Source organism: Somniosus microcephalus, chromosome 14 (assembly GCF_052327205.1).
Source record: "Somniosus microcephalus isolate GS21.2 chromosome 14, FLI_Smic_1.0, whole genome shotgun sequence".
In the NCBI taxonomy this organism is placed as follows: Eukaryota; Metazoa; Chordata; class Chondrichthyes; order Squaliformes; family Somniosidae; genus Somniosus; species Somniosus microcephalus.
In genome coordinates, this window is record NC_141000.1 from 130,582,410 (window position 1) to 130,596,262 (window position 13,853).

The following is a 13,853-nucleotide window of genomic DNA, read 5'->3' on the forward strand; positions in this document are numbered from 1 at the left end:
ATATTCAAGGGTACAAGGTGTTCAGAAAAGATAGGGAAGGAAAAAAGGGAGGTGGGGTGGCAGTGCTGATTAAGGAAGACATTGTAGTGTTGGAAAGGGAGGATGTTCTTGAGGGGACAAGGACAGAATCCATTTGGTTAGAGTTTAGAGGAGAAAAAAGGGTATGATCACGCTATTGGGGGTATTCTATAGGCCTCCAAATAGTGAGAGGGAGGTAGAGGAGCAAATCTGCAGGGAAATCGCAGAGATATGCAAGAGCTATAGAGTGGTGATATTAGGGGACTTTAATTACCCAAATATCGAATGGGATAATGCTCGGGTAAAGGGAAAGGAGAAGGAGGAATTTCTGAAAAGTGTTCAGGAGAAGTTCCTTGACCAATATGTTCTTGGCCCAACTAGGAAGGAGGCATTGCTGGATCTGGTGCTGGGGAATGAGGTGGGCCAGGTTGACCAAGTGTCTGTGGGAGAACACTTGGGTACAAGTGATCATCGTAACATAAGATTTAGATTAGCAATGGAGAGGAGCAAGGAACAATCTAGAGTGGAACTTCTAAACTGGAATAGGGCTAACTTCAATGGGATGTGAAAGGATCTAGCCAGGGTAAAATGGAACCAAAGACTGACAGGAAAAACTGTAACGGAACAATGGGTGATCGTTAATGAGGAGATGTTCCAAGTACAGACTAGGTACATTTCAACAAGAGGGATGGGTAAGGGAACCAAAGCAAGGGCTCCTTGGATGATGAGGAAGATAGAGAAGATGATGAAACAAAAAAAGATGGTGTTTGAGGGGAGGTAAAGATGAAAATAAAATTGGCAAAGAGAGAATGGCGGTTAACATAAAAGGGAACCCAAAAATCTTCTACCGGCATGTAAACAGTAAGCGGGTAGTATGAGGCGGGGTGGGGCCTATTAGAGACAAAGAAGGTGACATATGCTTAGAGGTGCAGGGCAAGGCTAGAATACTCAATAAGTACTTTGTATCGGTGTTTACTAAGGAGGTGGATGCTGACAAAATATCGGTAGCAGTGGAAAAGGTGGAAGCCATGGAAGGAATGAAAATTGATAGACAGGATGTACTAGAAAGGCTGGGTATGCTTAGAGTGGCTACGTCACCTGATCCAGATGGCTTGCATCCCAGATTGCTAAGGGAATTGGGGGAGGAGATAGCGGAAGGGCTTGCCATAATTTTCCAATCTTCCCTAGATGCGGGGGAGGTGCCTGAGGATTGGAAAGTGGCAAATGTGACACAATTGTTCAAGAAAGGGTGTAAGGACAATCCTAGTAACTGCAGGCTGGTCAGTTTAACGTCAGTGATGTGTAAAGTTTTAGAAACAATAACCAAGGAAAAAATTAACGGGCACTTGGAGATGTTTAAGCTAACTAAGGAGAGCCAACGTGGATTAGTAAAAGGCAGATCATGTTAGACTTATCTAATTGAATTTTTTGATGAAGTAACAGGGAGGATCGATGAAGGGAATACAATGGGTGTTGTCTACATGGATTTTCGGAAGGCGATGGACAAAGTACCACATAGAATGCTGGTTAACAAAATTCAGGCTCACAGAATAGGTGGGTCAGTGGCAGCTTGGATAAGGAATTGGCATAAGGACAGAAAACAGCGAGTTGTGGTACATGGCTGTTTTTCACACTGGAGGATGATAGACAGTGGTGTTCCCCAAGGGTCAGTACTAGGGCCACTGTTTTTTTAAATATATATATTAATGACCTGGATAATGGAATACAAAGTAGAATTTCTAATTTTGCCGATGACACCAAACTTGGGGGTGTGGCAAACAGTGATGATGATACCAATCGACTGCAACAGGACATAGAAAGGCTAGCAGAATGGGCAGACAAGTGGCAGATGGAATTTAATAGAGAAGTGTGAGGTGATGCATTTTGGCAGAAGGAACAGGGAGAGGCAATATACACTTAATGGCACAGTTTCAAAGAGTGTGCAGGGACAGAGGGACCTGGGAGTTAATGTGCATAGGTCCCTGAAGGTGGTAGGACTTATTGAGAGAGTGGTTAACAAATTATATGGGATCTTGAGCTTCATAAATCGAGGTATTAAGTACAAATGTAGAGAAGTTATGCTGAACCTTTATAAAGCGCTGGTTAGGCCACAACTGGAGTATTGTGTCCAGTTCTGGTCATCACACTTTAGGAAGGATGTGAAGGCCCTTGAGAGGGTGCAGAAGAGATTTACCAGAATGGTTCTGGGGATGGCAGATCTTAGCTACAAGGACAGGTTGGAGAAGCTAGATTTGTTTTCATTAGAGCAAAGGAGGTTGAGGGGTGATTTGATAGAGGTGTACAAGATTATGATGGGTTTGGATAGGCTAGACGGGGAAAGGCTGTTCCCACTAGTTGATGGTACAAGGACTAGGGGACACAGATTTAAGGTTTTGGGCAAGAGATTCAGGGGGGATGTGAGGAAAAACTTTTTTACGCAATGATTGGTGAGAACCTGGAATTCGCTGCCGACGGAAGTGGTGGAAGCGGAGACACTCAATGTTTTCAAGGGGAGACTGGATAGACACTTGAGGAAAATAAACCTGCAGGGCTACGGGGATAGAGCGGGGGAATGGGACTGACTGGATTGCTCTACAGAGAGCCAGCACAGATTTGATGGGTCGAATGGCCTCCTTCTGTGCCGTTTTGACTCTAGGGGGGAGAAATTCGGTTGCTTTGCGCCCTAAGAGGGCACTAACGGGGTGCAAAGCAACTAGCGCCCGGGCGCAACGCCGCCAACACCGCCCACAAAATTCAGCGGGAGGTTAGCGGCGTCAGTAACCATTAGCGCCCCGCGGCGCTGTGCCACCAGCGATAATGTCATCACCGTACACAGCTTCCCGCTCACGCCCCGGCCGCGATCTTCAATAGCGCCCCCTGACTTACCACCGGACACTATGTCCGATGGGGTCAGGAGCGCCTACCTGCGGCCGGGGCAGCACTAATTAAAGGCGAGGTGCCGGGCGGCCATTTTTGTTGCTGGCCGCCTGGATGTGATCAGGAGCACCTGGGTGTGGTGCCACAAACGTTGCGATGATCTCCAGTGCAGTACTAAGGGAGTGCTGCACTGTCGGAGGTGCGGTCTTTCAGATGAGATGTTAAACCGAGGCCCCGTCTGCTCTCTCAGGTGGGTGTAAAAGATCCCATGGCACTATTTCGAAGAAGAGAAATTCGGTTGCTTTGCGCCCAAAGGGTCAGGGGCGGGCGACGTCGGTGGCGGGTCCTGACCCTGCTGCTGGCTCCAGCCCCCTCTGTGAAATGAATTTCCCTGGATGGGGTTTGTTAAGTCCGCCCAGCGCGTTTCCCGGCCAATTGGAGGAAGCAGTTCTGGTTACGTCATTTGATGACGTGTCATCAGCCGGTTTTGTTAAAGGGACCGTGTCCAAATTTATTTTGACATTTGTGCTGTCAGTGTTCTACAGCATTGAGGTACTGCAAACACTGACAAGCACTGCACAGAGGTGCAAGGCTGCACCCAGGCTCTCTCATGACTCCCTCCGTATGCTTATGAAGGGAGTCACAGCACGCAGGGATGTCCTCTTCCCTTCCCATTTGTGGAAGAAACCTCCCGAGGAGATCAACACAGCCTGGATGCACATTGCACAGGAAGGCACAAGCAGGGATGTGATCAGGAGCACCTGGGTGTGGTGCCACAAACGTTGCGATGATCTCCAGTGCAGTACTAAGGGAGTGCTGCACTGTCAGAGGTGCGGTCTTTCAGATGAGATGTTAAACCGAGGCCCCGCCTGCTCTCTCAGGTGGGTGTAAAAGATCCCATGGCACTATTTCGAAGAAGAGTAGAAGAGTCCTGGCCAATATTTATCCTTCAACCAACATAACAAAAGCAAATTATCCGGTCATTTTCACATTGCTGTTTGTGGGAGCTTGCTGTGCGCAAATTGGCTGCTGCATTTCCCACATCACAACAGTGATTCCACTTCAAAAGTACTTCATTGGCTGTAAAGCGCTTTGAGACGTCCGGTGGTCGTGAAAGGCGCTGTATAAATGCAAGTCTTTCTCAGTAGATTACAAAATGGTAGTACAAAGCCACACTCAACCTCATCCTGCTGTGCCTCTCATCACATTCCCATCACTCTGCCTTCCCTACCCTACTCTTGCACATCCTTACTCACACCAACTTACCTTGCACCTCCACCCATCCCTCTCTATCTGCATTATCACTTCCCCATCTCACTAGTCACCCCTCACACTCACCCTCGTCATAGTCCAATCATACCAACTAACAATGCACAAGAGTAGCCATTTGTGTATTTTAGACAATGGTCACATGAAGTTTCTGTTAATGTGCTGTCAAACATTGAAACCTTTATTTTGGACAGATTTTTGTGCGCTTTTGGAAGTGGCTTAGTGAGTTGCAGTGAATGGTGAAACCTAACGGAACCCCGCCCCCCCCCCCCCCCCACAATGGTGATGAGTGCGAAAGGAATGGCTTGGGCATTGTAGGGATGCTTTATGGTATTGGTGTGGGGTGGTGCCAACCTGATGCATCATGTGGCAGCCAGTGTGTACAGTGTCAAGTGAAGTAAATCTGGCCATGGTGAGGCCATCGCTGGCCCCTCAGGCAGCAATGTGGTCGGGTGCTGATGCCCTGTGTCCTGTGCAGCATTAGGTGATTGCGGAGAAGGTTGGTGTTGTTGTTGGTGCTGCTGGTGTGCCTGGTGCTGCTGGTATTAGGGCTGATCGTGGTTGGATTCTGACGACCAAGGTGAGAGAATAAAAAGGGCACCCATGCTGATGAGATAGATGGCAGGTGAAGTGGAGATGACAGAAGCGATGTCAATGGTGAGCGAGGTAATGAGGTCAGACTGGATGGAGACTTGTGTAAAGACTTGCAGCATTGTGAATCTGTTGTGGAAATGCAGTGAGGAAGAGCTTGTGGCTGAGGGAAGATATCTCTGTAAGGTGGGAGCTTTTACTGTACATTTGAAGCTGTCAGCTCAACAGCTGATTCAATGGCCACTGAACTCTCGCCTCAGCTTGACAGATGTGGTTCACGACCAGCGTGGGCAAGCACGTAAAATCAAAAGGTGAGCTCAAATGTATTCTTAATGATCTCTAAAAAAGGTCATAATTACCTGAATTGGGTCCCTCGCTGCTGCGTGTCAGGTCTGCTCAGCGCTGTCAGACCCGACATTGGGGAAAGGCGCGTGGTAGCGGGTTCACAGTGGGGTCCCGACCCGCTGGGGAGAAAAAACACTTTCCCACCCAACCCGTCACCGATCGTGTCCCCGACCCACCAGAAAATCTCGGCCGAAGTATCTGATTTAGTTTGAAACACAAAAATGATGCAGAATGCTGTAGGATTTGCTCTTTTGACCGGGGTGTCCAATCTAATCTGTTTACTCAACCATAAGAGAGAGATATGCTGTTCAAACATCTTTATGGAGGGCACAAGGTAAGTTGCAGAATATTTGGAAGCCAATGTTGTGAGTGCCACTGCCAGTGGGGAGCCTGCCCTGCATGTCCAATGGACGAGGCTTCCCGCTGCAGCTTATACTTGGAATATCGGCCTTCTGGAGCTCAGTCTTGGACAGGATCCCTCATTCCAACTCTTTTTTTAAAGATTGCGTAGATCAAGGTTTCAAATGCAAGAGTTCTATTTCAAGAGTAACCAAGCAATGGCGATGATAATTTTATAGTGAGGTGAGGATTGAGTCTTCTTCAAAGTTGTAGCAGTTTTCTTAATTTCTGAACAGTGCTATTAAGAGATCAGGTTCATAATTATCAATTTGACAACAGTACAAAGAGTATACTGGGAGGATTAATACTCATTTTGCTCTCTTTACATACTGATGTGATGTGATTGTACCTTTTCAGTTTTTACAACATGCTTTTTTGGGGGGGAAATTGAACTACTCTAATTCTAGTCATAACAAAAAGCACTCAAACCTGTCAACTATAGAAAAAAATCACCATATATAACATCCAAAAATAACATTATTTAGTTCTGTTGAATAGTTTTTGGAGCTCTTTAAGTGTAGGACTTGTACCTGAGGACTTGAAGGATTCAAGAAGGAATGTGACATGAATTGGGGAATTATAGGCCAGTTAGTCAAACATCTGTCGGATAAAAGTACTCAAGCCTCTTACAGAACATTCTCAATGTTCATGCAAAAACCACAGGCAATTAGTCATAATGGTTTTAGAAAATTCAAGTTCTGCACATTAAGCTTTTAAAGAAGCTGTAGGTGTATACAATTAGTACCAAATTAGTTCGGTAGATTTAAAAATGGCTTTTCAATGGCACTACGAGTGGCTCAGCTGCACAGGAGGGGAGGGAAAAAAGTGGGAGCGCAATAGTGATAGGGGATTCTATCGTAAGGGGAACAGATAGACCTTTCTGTGGCCGCAGATGTGACTCCAGGATGGTATGTTGCCTCCCTGGTGCCAGGGTCAAGGATGTCACTGAACGGCTGCAGGGCATTTTAAAGGGGGAAGGCGAACAGTCAGAGGTTGTGGTTCACAATGGTACCAACGACATGGGTAGAAAGAGGGATGAGGTCCTGCAACAAGAATTTAGAGAGCTAGGTAGCAGATTAAAAAGCAGGACCTCAAAGGTTGTAATCTCTGGATTACTCCCGGTGCCAAGTGCTGGTGAGTATAAGAATAGGAGGATAGAGCAGATGAATGCGTGGCTAAAGAGTTGGTGCAGGAGGGAGGGCTTTAGTTTCCTGGATCACTGGGTCTGCTTCTTGGGAAGGTGGGACCTGTACAAGTCGGACGGGTTGTGACGTAATAAAACTCACTACGCACTTGGTTTGAGCATAAAGCAAGGCTTTAATCAACTTATTTCTGAACATGGAAGTCTAGTTGTACTTCACTAGCTCCTTGTCTTTACAAAATGTCCCTGGCAAGCTGGGGCCAACGCCCGAGTATTTATACTCCTTGGATGGCGCCACCAGCTGGCCGTCCAGTGTTATTTCATAGGTAATTTCTCGATGATGAGATTTATGACAGGTTGCACCTGAACCGGAACGGGACCAACATCCTTGCGGGGAGGTTTGCTAGTACTGTTGGGGGGGAGGTTTAAACTAACTTTGCAGGGGCATGGGATACGGAGTGGAGCTATAGTAGGGGGTGATGCACAGCCACATATAGAGGAAAAAACAAGTCAGCCTGGAAGGCAGAGCAAATATGTAACGGCACAATGGCATTTATTTTAATGCAAGGAGTCTTGCGAGTAAGGCAGATGAATTGAAGGTGTTGATGAACACATGGAGTATGATATTGTTGCTATCACAGAGACGTGGTTGAGGGAGGGGCAGGACTGGCAGCTCAATATTCCGGGGTATAGAATCTTCAGGCGAGGCAGAGGGGGGTGTAAAAGAGGAGGGGGTGTCGCAATATTAATCAAGGAGTCAATTACTGCTGTAAGGAGGAATGATATCTTAGCAGGTTCCTCTAATGAGGCCATATGGGTAGAACTTAAAAACAAAACAGGGGCAAGCACTTTGCTGGGAGTGTACTATAGGCCCCCAATCAGTCAGGGGGAGATAGAGGAACAGATATGTAGGCAAATCTCAGAGAAGTGTAGAAATAATAGGGTAATAATAGTAGGGGATTTCAACTTCCCCAATATTAAATGGGATAGTCAAAGTGTGAAAGGCTTAGAGAGTGCGGAATTCTTAAAGTACATCCAGGTGAGCTTTTTGAGCCAGCATATAGAAAGTCCTACAAGAGAGGGGGCGGTACTGGACGTAATTCTAGGGAATGTAGCCAGGTAAGTGGCAGAGGTGTCAGTAGGAGAGCATTTTGGTGACAGTGACCATAATTCGGTGAGATTTAAGGTAGTCATGGAAAAGGACAAAGATGGACCGGAAATAAAGGTTCTAAATTGGGGGAAGGACGATTTTAATATGATACGGCAGGATCTGGCCAAAGTGGATTGGGATCAGCTACTTGTAGGAAAATCCACATCAGAGCAGTGGGAGTCTTTCAGAAAGGAAATAGAGAGAGTACAACGCCAACATGTTCCCGTAAAGGTCAAGGGTGGGACCAACAAGCCCAGGGATCCCTGGATGTCAAGGGATATACAAGAATGGATTAGGAAAAAAAGGGAGGCTTTTGGCAGATACAAAAGACTAAAAACAGTGGAAGCCATAGAGGAGTACAGAAAGTGCAGCGGGGTACTTAAAAAAGAAATTAGGAGAGCGAAGAGGGGGCATGAAAAAACACTGGCGGGCAAAATAAAGGAAAATTCCAAGGTGTTTTATAAGTATATAAGTAAGGGCAAGAGGATAACCAGGGAAAGAGTAGGGCCCATTAGGGACCAAAGTGGCAATCTGTGTGTAGAGCCGGAAGATGTGGGTGAGGTTTTAAATGTTTTGCATCTGTGTTCACTATGGAGAAGGACGATGTAAGCATAGAAATCAGGCAGGAGGATTGTGATATACTTGAACAAATTAGTATTGAGAGGGAGGAGGTACTAGCAGTTTTAGCGGGCTTAAAAGTGGATAAATCACCAGGCCCAGACGAGATGTATCCCAGGCTGCTGTGTGAGGCAAGGGAGGAGATTGCAGGGGCTCTGACACAAATTTTCAGAACCTCTCTGGCCACATCTACCTGAAGGCAGCAGGACAGGCAGATAAGCTGGTTAAAAAGGCATATGGGATACTTGGCCTCATTAGTTGAGGCATAGAATATAAGAGCAGGGAGGTTATGATGGAGCTGTACAAAGCGCTAGTTAGGCCACAGCTGGAATACTGTGTGCAGTTCTGGTCGCCACACTATAAGAAGGATGTGATTGCATTGGAGAGGGTGCAGAGGAGATTCACCAGGATGTTACCTGGGCTGGAGCGTTTCAGCTATGAAGAGAGACTGGACAGGCTGGGGTTGTTTTCCTTAGAGCAGAGAAGGCTGAGGGGGGACCTGATTGAGGTGTACAAAATTATGAGGGCATAGATAGGGTGGATAGAAAGGAACTTTTTCCCTTAGTAGAGGGGTCAATAACCAGGGGGCATAGTTTCAAGGTATGGGGCAAGAGGTTTAGAGGGGATTTAAGGAAAAAAACATTCACCCAGAGGGTGGTTGGAATCTGGAACTTATTGCCTGAAAGGGTGGTAGAGGCAGGAACCCTCACAACATTCAAGAAACATTTAGATGAGCACTTGAAACGCCATAGCATACAAGGCTACGGACCAAGTGCTGGAAAATGGGATTAGAATAGATAGGGCTTGATGGCCGGCACGGATACGATAGGCCAAAGGGCCTCTTTCTGTGCTGTATAAATCTATGACTCGATTTTACTCTATAATAGAAAGTAGAAAATTATGGGTTCTGTCTGGAGAGCAGTAGCTAATAGAGTTCTGCAGGGCTCTGTACATAGAGAAAAGATTACTGGGTAAAATAAAAGGGAACCCAAAAATCTTTTATAAACAGTTAAAAAGTAAAAGGATAGTTGAAGGAATGGTGGGGCTGATTAGGGACAAAAAATGAAATCTTCTTGTGGAGGCAGAGGGCATGACTGAGGTATTGAATGAGGACTTTGTACCTGTCTTCACTAAAGATGAGGATGAAGTTAATGTCACAGTAGAGAAGGGGGGAGTAGAGATATTGGATAGGATAAAAATAGATAGAAAGGAGGTGCTAAATAGGTTGACATCACTCAGTTAACAAGTCACCTGGTCCAGAGGGGATGCATCTGACGTTGCTGAGGGAATCGAGGGTGGAGGTAGCAGAAGCTCTGATCACAATCTTTCAATCCTCCTTGGATATGGGAGTGGTGCCAGAGGACTAAAGGCTTGCAAATGTTACACCCCTGTTTAAAAAAGGGGAGAGGGATAAACCTGGTAACTACAGGCCAATCAGTCTAATATCAGTGGTGGGAAAAAATACTAGGGACCATTCGCAAGGATAAAATTAATTCTCACTTGGAGAAGCATGAGTTAATAAGGACAGCTGGCACGGATTTGTTTAAGACAAATCGTGTCTGACTAACCTGATTGAGTTACATAGGATTACGTAGGATATATACGACACAGAAACAGGCCATTCGGCCCAACCAGTCCATGCCGGCATTTATGCTCCACACGAGCCTCCTCCCGTCTTTCCTCATCTAAATCTATCAGCATAACCCTCTATTCCCTTCTCCCTCCTGTGCTTGTCCAGCCTCCCCTTAAATGCACCTGTACTATTCGCTTCAACCACTCCCTGTGGTAGCGAGTTCCACATTCTCACCACTCTTTGGGTGAAGAAGTTTCTTCTGAATTCCCTATTGGATTTCTTGGTGACTATCTTATATTGATGGCCTCTAGTTATGTTCTTCCCCACAAGTAGAAACATTCTCTCTGTATCCATTCTTTTTAAACCTTTCATAATTTTAAAGACCTCTATTAGGTCACTCGTCTGCCTGAGCTCCCATATTCTGCTTCCCTGTCACTTAAAACAGAATTCTGAGTTATAATTGTTTAAAGTTCCAGTGAGCAAACAATATGTAGACACAGTTAATGTGCTCCACAGTTTGGTGAGCAGGGGGAAGCAGAGCACTGGGTCTGGAGCCAACAGTTGGGGAGAGGCAAATAGAATTATACAGCACAGAAGGAGGCTATTCAATCCATTGTGGTTCGGCTGGTTGTCTGAAAGAGCTACCAATTAGTCCCACTCCCCTGCTCTTTCTCCATATCTCAGCAAATGTTTCCTTTTTAAGTATTTATCCAACTCCCTTTTGGAAGTTACAAATTAATCTGCTTCCACCACCCTTTCAGGCAGTGCATTCCAGATCAGAACAGCTTGCTGTGTAAAAGAAATTCTCCTCATCTCCCCTCTGGCTCTTTTGCCAATTATTTTAAATCTGTGTCCTATGGTTACTGACCCTCCTGCCACTTGAAACAGTTGCTCCCTAACTACTCTATCAAAACCCCTCATAATTTTGAACACTTCTATTGAATCTCCCCTTAACCGTCTCTGCTCTAAGGAGAGCAACCCCAGCTTCTCCAGTCTTTCCACATAACTGAAGTCCCTCCTCCCTGGTACCATTCTAGACAATCTCCTCTGCTCCCTCTATGCCTCACTCACCTGAGGCCATTCAAATTTCCTGTACTTTGGGCAGAACTGGTAACTGATGGAGCAACTCTCTGGAGTGCGGCAGATTTGAATCTGCTGATTTATCTGCAAATAAAGACAAGTCTGCCATTCGCTGACAAGTTCCAGCAAAAAGCCCATTCCATCCCACAGCAAGGCAAAGCTAATCATCTCATTGGTGGAAGCAATGCAGTATTAGCACTGGGGACAAGTTCCTCTCTTGCATTGCTGCCTATAATTATCTACCATCTTAAAAATATCATTACTGGAGATTAAAGTTAGAAATTATTGGCAATTACAGTTCTAACAACTGCATGTTTTAATAACTTGTTATGGAGATCATTCAAATTTTTAGCTCTGACAACTTATTAGGATGTGCTATACTTAGAGCACAATCAGATATGATTCAGGGGACTAAGTACAGTATGAAATTCAATTATTCAAATGAGAGAGTTGAACAACAAAAATATATTTGATACTCTGTATCCCATAGGTGTGGTATCATTTTCTTCTCTTTTACATACGGTAGTCTCCACCCAATTTCCATTGGAAGCAACATGGAATTAACCAGAATTTCACCTTCATGATGACACTCGATGTAGAAATTGAAGTGAGGGACAGCCTGCACTAAATATGCTATTTCTCGCATCAATGAGCTCACACAAGGAGATGTGGAAAAATAGGAGATTCACCTCAGAAGGCTAGCTGTAAAATTGACTCTATTTTGAACTGTATTTGCATCTCTCTTTTTTCTATATTTGTTAGCTTAGTAAGAGAACAGATCCAGAGATAACTGTAAGATGTCCTAAAGCCCTTAACTGTCCTAGATGAAGAGGAAAAAACGTCTCCAGTTCCCAAAAAGGTATCAAGTGAACACTCCATGACAGCAATCTGCTGCTGCAATCTGTGCTAGTCTCCCCGAACAGATACATTTCACAGATCATTTTTCTATAGCCCAAAGAAAACTAGAAGCATATAGCACAAACTCCTCCATCACCATCCCTGGGTATGTCCTGTCCCACCGGCAGGACAGACCCACCAGGGGTGGCGGCACAGTGGTATACAGTCGGGAAGGAGTGGCCCTGGGAGTCCTCGATATTAACTCTGGACCCCATGAAGTCTCATGGCTTCAGGTCAAGCATGGGCAAGGAAACCTCCTGCTGAATACCACCTACCGCCCTCCCTCAGCTGATGAATCAGTACTCCTCCATGGAAGAAGCACTGAGAGTAGCAAGGGTGCAGAATGTACTCTGGTTGGGAGACTTCAATGTCCATCACCAAGAGTGGCTCGGTAGCACCATTACTGACCGAGCTGGCCGAGTCCTGAAGGACATTGCTGCTAGTCTGGGCCTGCGACAGGTGGTGAGAGAACCAACACGAGGTAAAAACCTACTTGACCTCGTCCTCACCATACCTGTCGCAGATGCATCTGTCCATGACAGTATTGGTAGCAGTGACCACCGCACAGTCATGGTGGAGACGAAGTCCCATCTTCACACTGAGGATACCCTCCATCGTGTTGTGTGGCACTACCACCGTGCTAAATGGGATAGATTCAGAACAGATCTAGCAGCTCAAAACTGGGCATCCATGAGGCGCTGTGGGCCATCAGCAGCAACAGAATTGTATTCCACCACAATCTGTAACCTCATGGCCTGGCATATCCCTCACTCTACCATTACCACCAAGCCAGGGGACCAACCCTGGTTCAACAACAGGTGTAGAAAAGTGTGCCAGGAGCAGCACCAGGCGTACCTAAAAATGAGGTGCCAACCTGGGGAAGCTGCAACACAGGACTATATGCATGCTAAAAAGCGGAAGCAGCATGCTATAGACAGGGCTAAGCGATCCCACAATTAATGGATCAGATCAAAGCTCTGCAGTCCTGCCACATCCAGTCGTGAATGGTGGTGGACCATTAAACAACTAACGGGCGGAGGAAGCTCCATGAATATCCCCATCCTCAATGATGGTAGAGCCCAGCACGTGAGTGCAAAAGACAAGGCTGAAGCATTTGCAACCATCTTCAGCCAGAAGTGCCAAGTGGATGATCCATATCAGCCCCACTATCACAGAAGCCAGTCTTCAGCCAATTTGATTCACTTCACGTGATATCAAGAAATGGCTGAGCGCACTGGATATAGCAAAGGCTATGGGCCCTGACAACACTGGCAATGTGGAAACTTCCCAGGTATATCCTGTCCACAAAAAGCAGGACAAGTCCAATCCGGCCAATTACCGCCTCATCAGTCTATTCTCAATCATCAGCAAAGTGATGGAAGGTGTCATCGACAGTATTATCAAGCGGCACTTACTTACCAATAACCTGCTCACTGATGCCCAGTTTGGGTTCCGCCAAGACCACTCAGCTCCCGACCACATTACAGCCTTGGTCCAAACATGGACAAAGGAGCTGAATTCCAGAGGTGAGGTGAGAGTGACTGCCCTAGACATCAAGGCAGCATTTGACCGAGTGTGGCATCAAGGAGCCCGAGTAAAACTGAAGTCAATGGGAATCGGGGGGAAAGCTCTCCACTGGCTGGAGGCAGACCAACACAAAGGAAGATGGTTGTGGTGGTTGAAGGTCAATCATCACAGCCCCAGGACATCGCTGCAGGAGCTCCTCAGGGTAGTGTTCTAGGCCCAACCATCTTCAGCTGCTTAATCAATGACCTTCCCTCCAACATAAGGTCAGAAATGGGGATGTTTGCTGATGACTGCACAGTGCTCAGTGCCATTCACAGCTCCTCGGATAATGAATCAGTCCATGCCTGAATGCAACAAGACCTGAACGA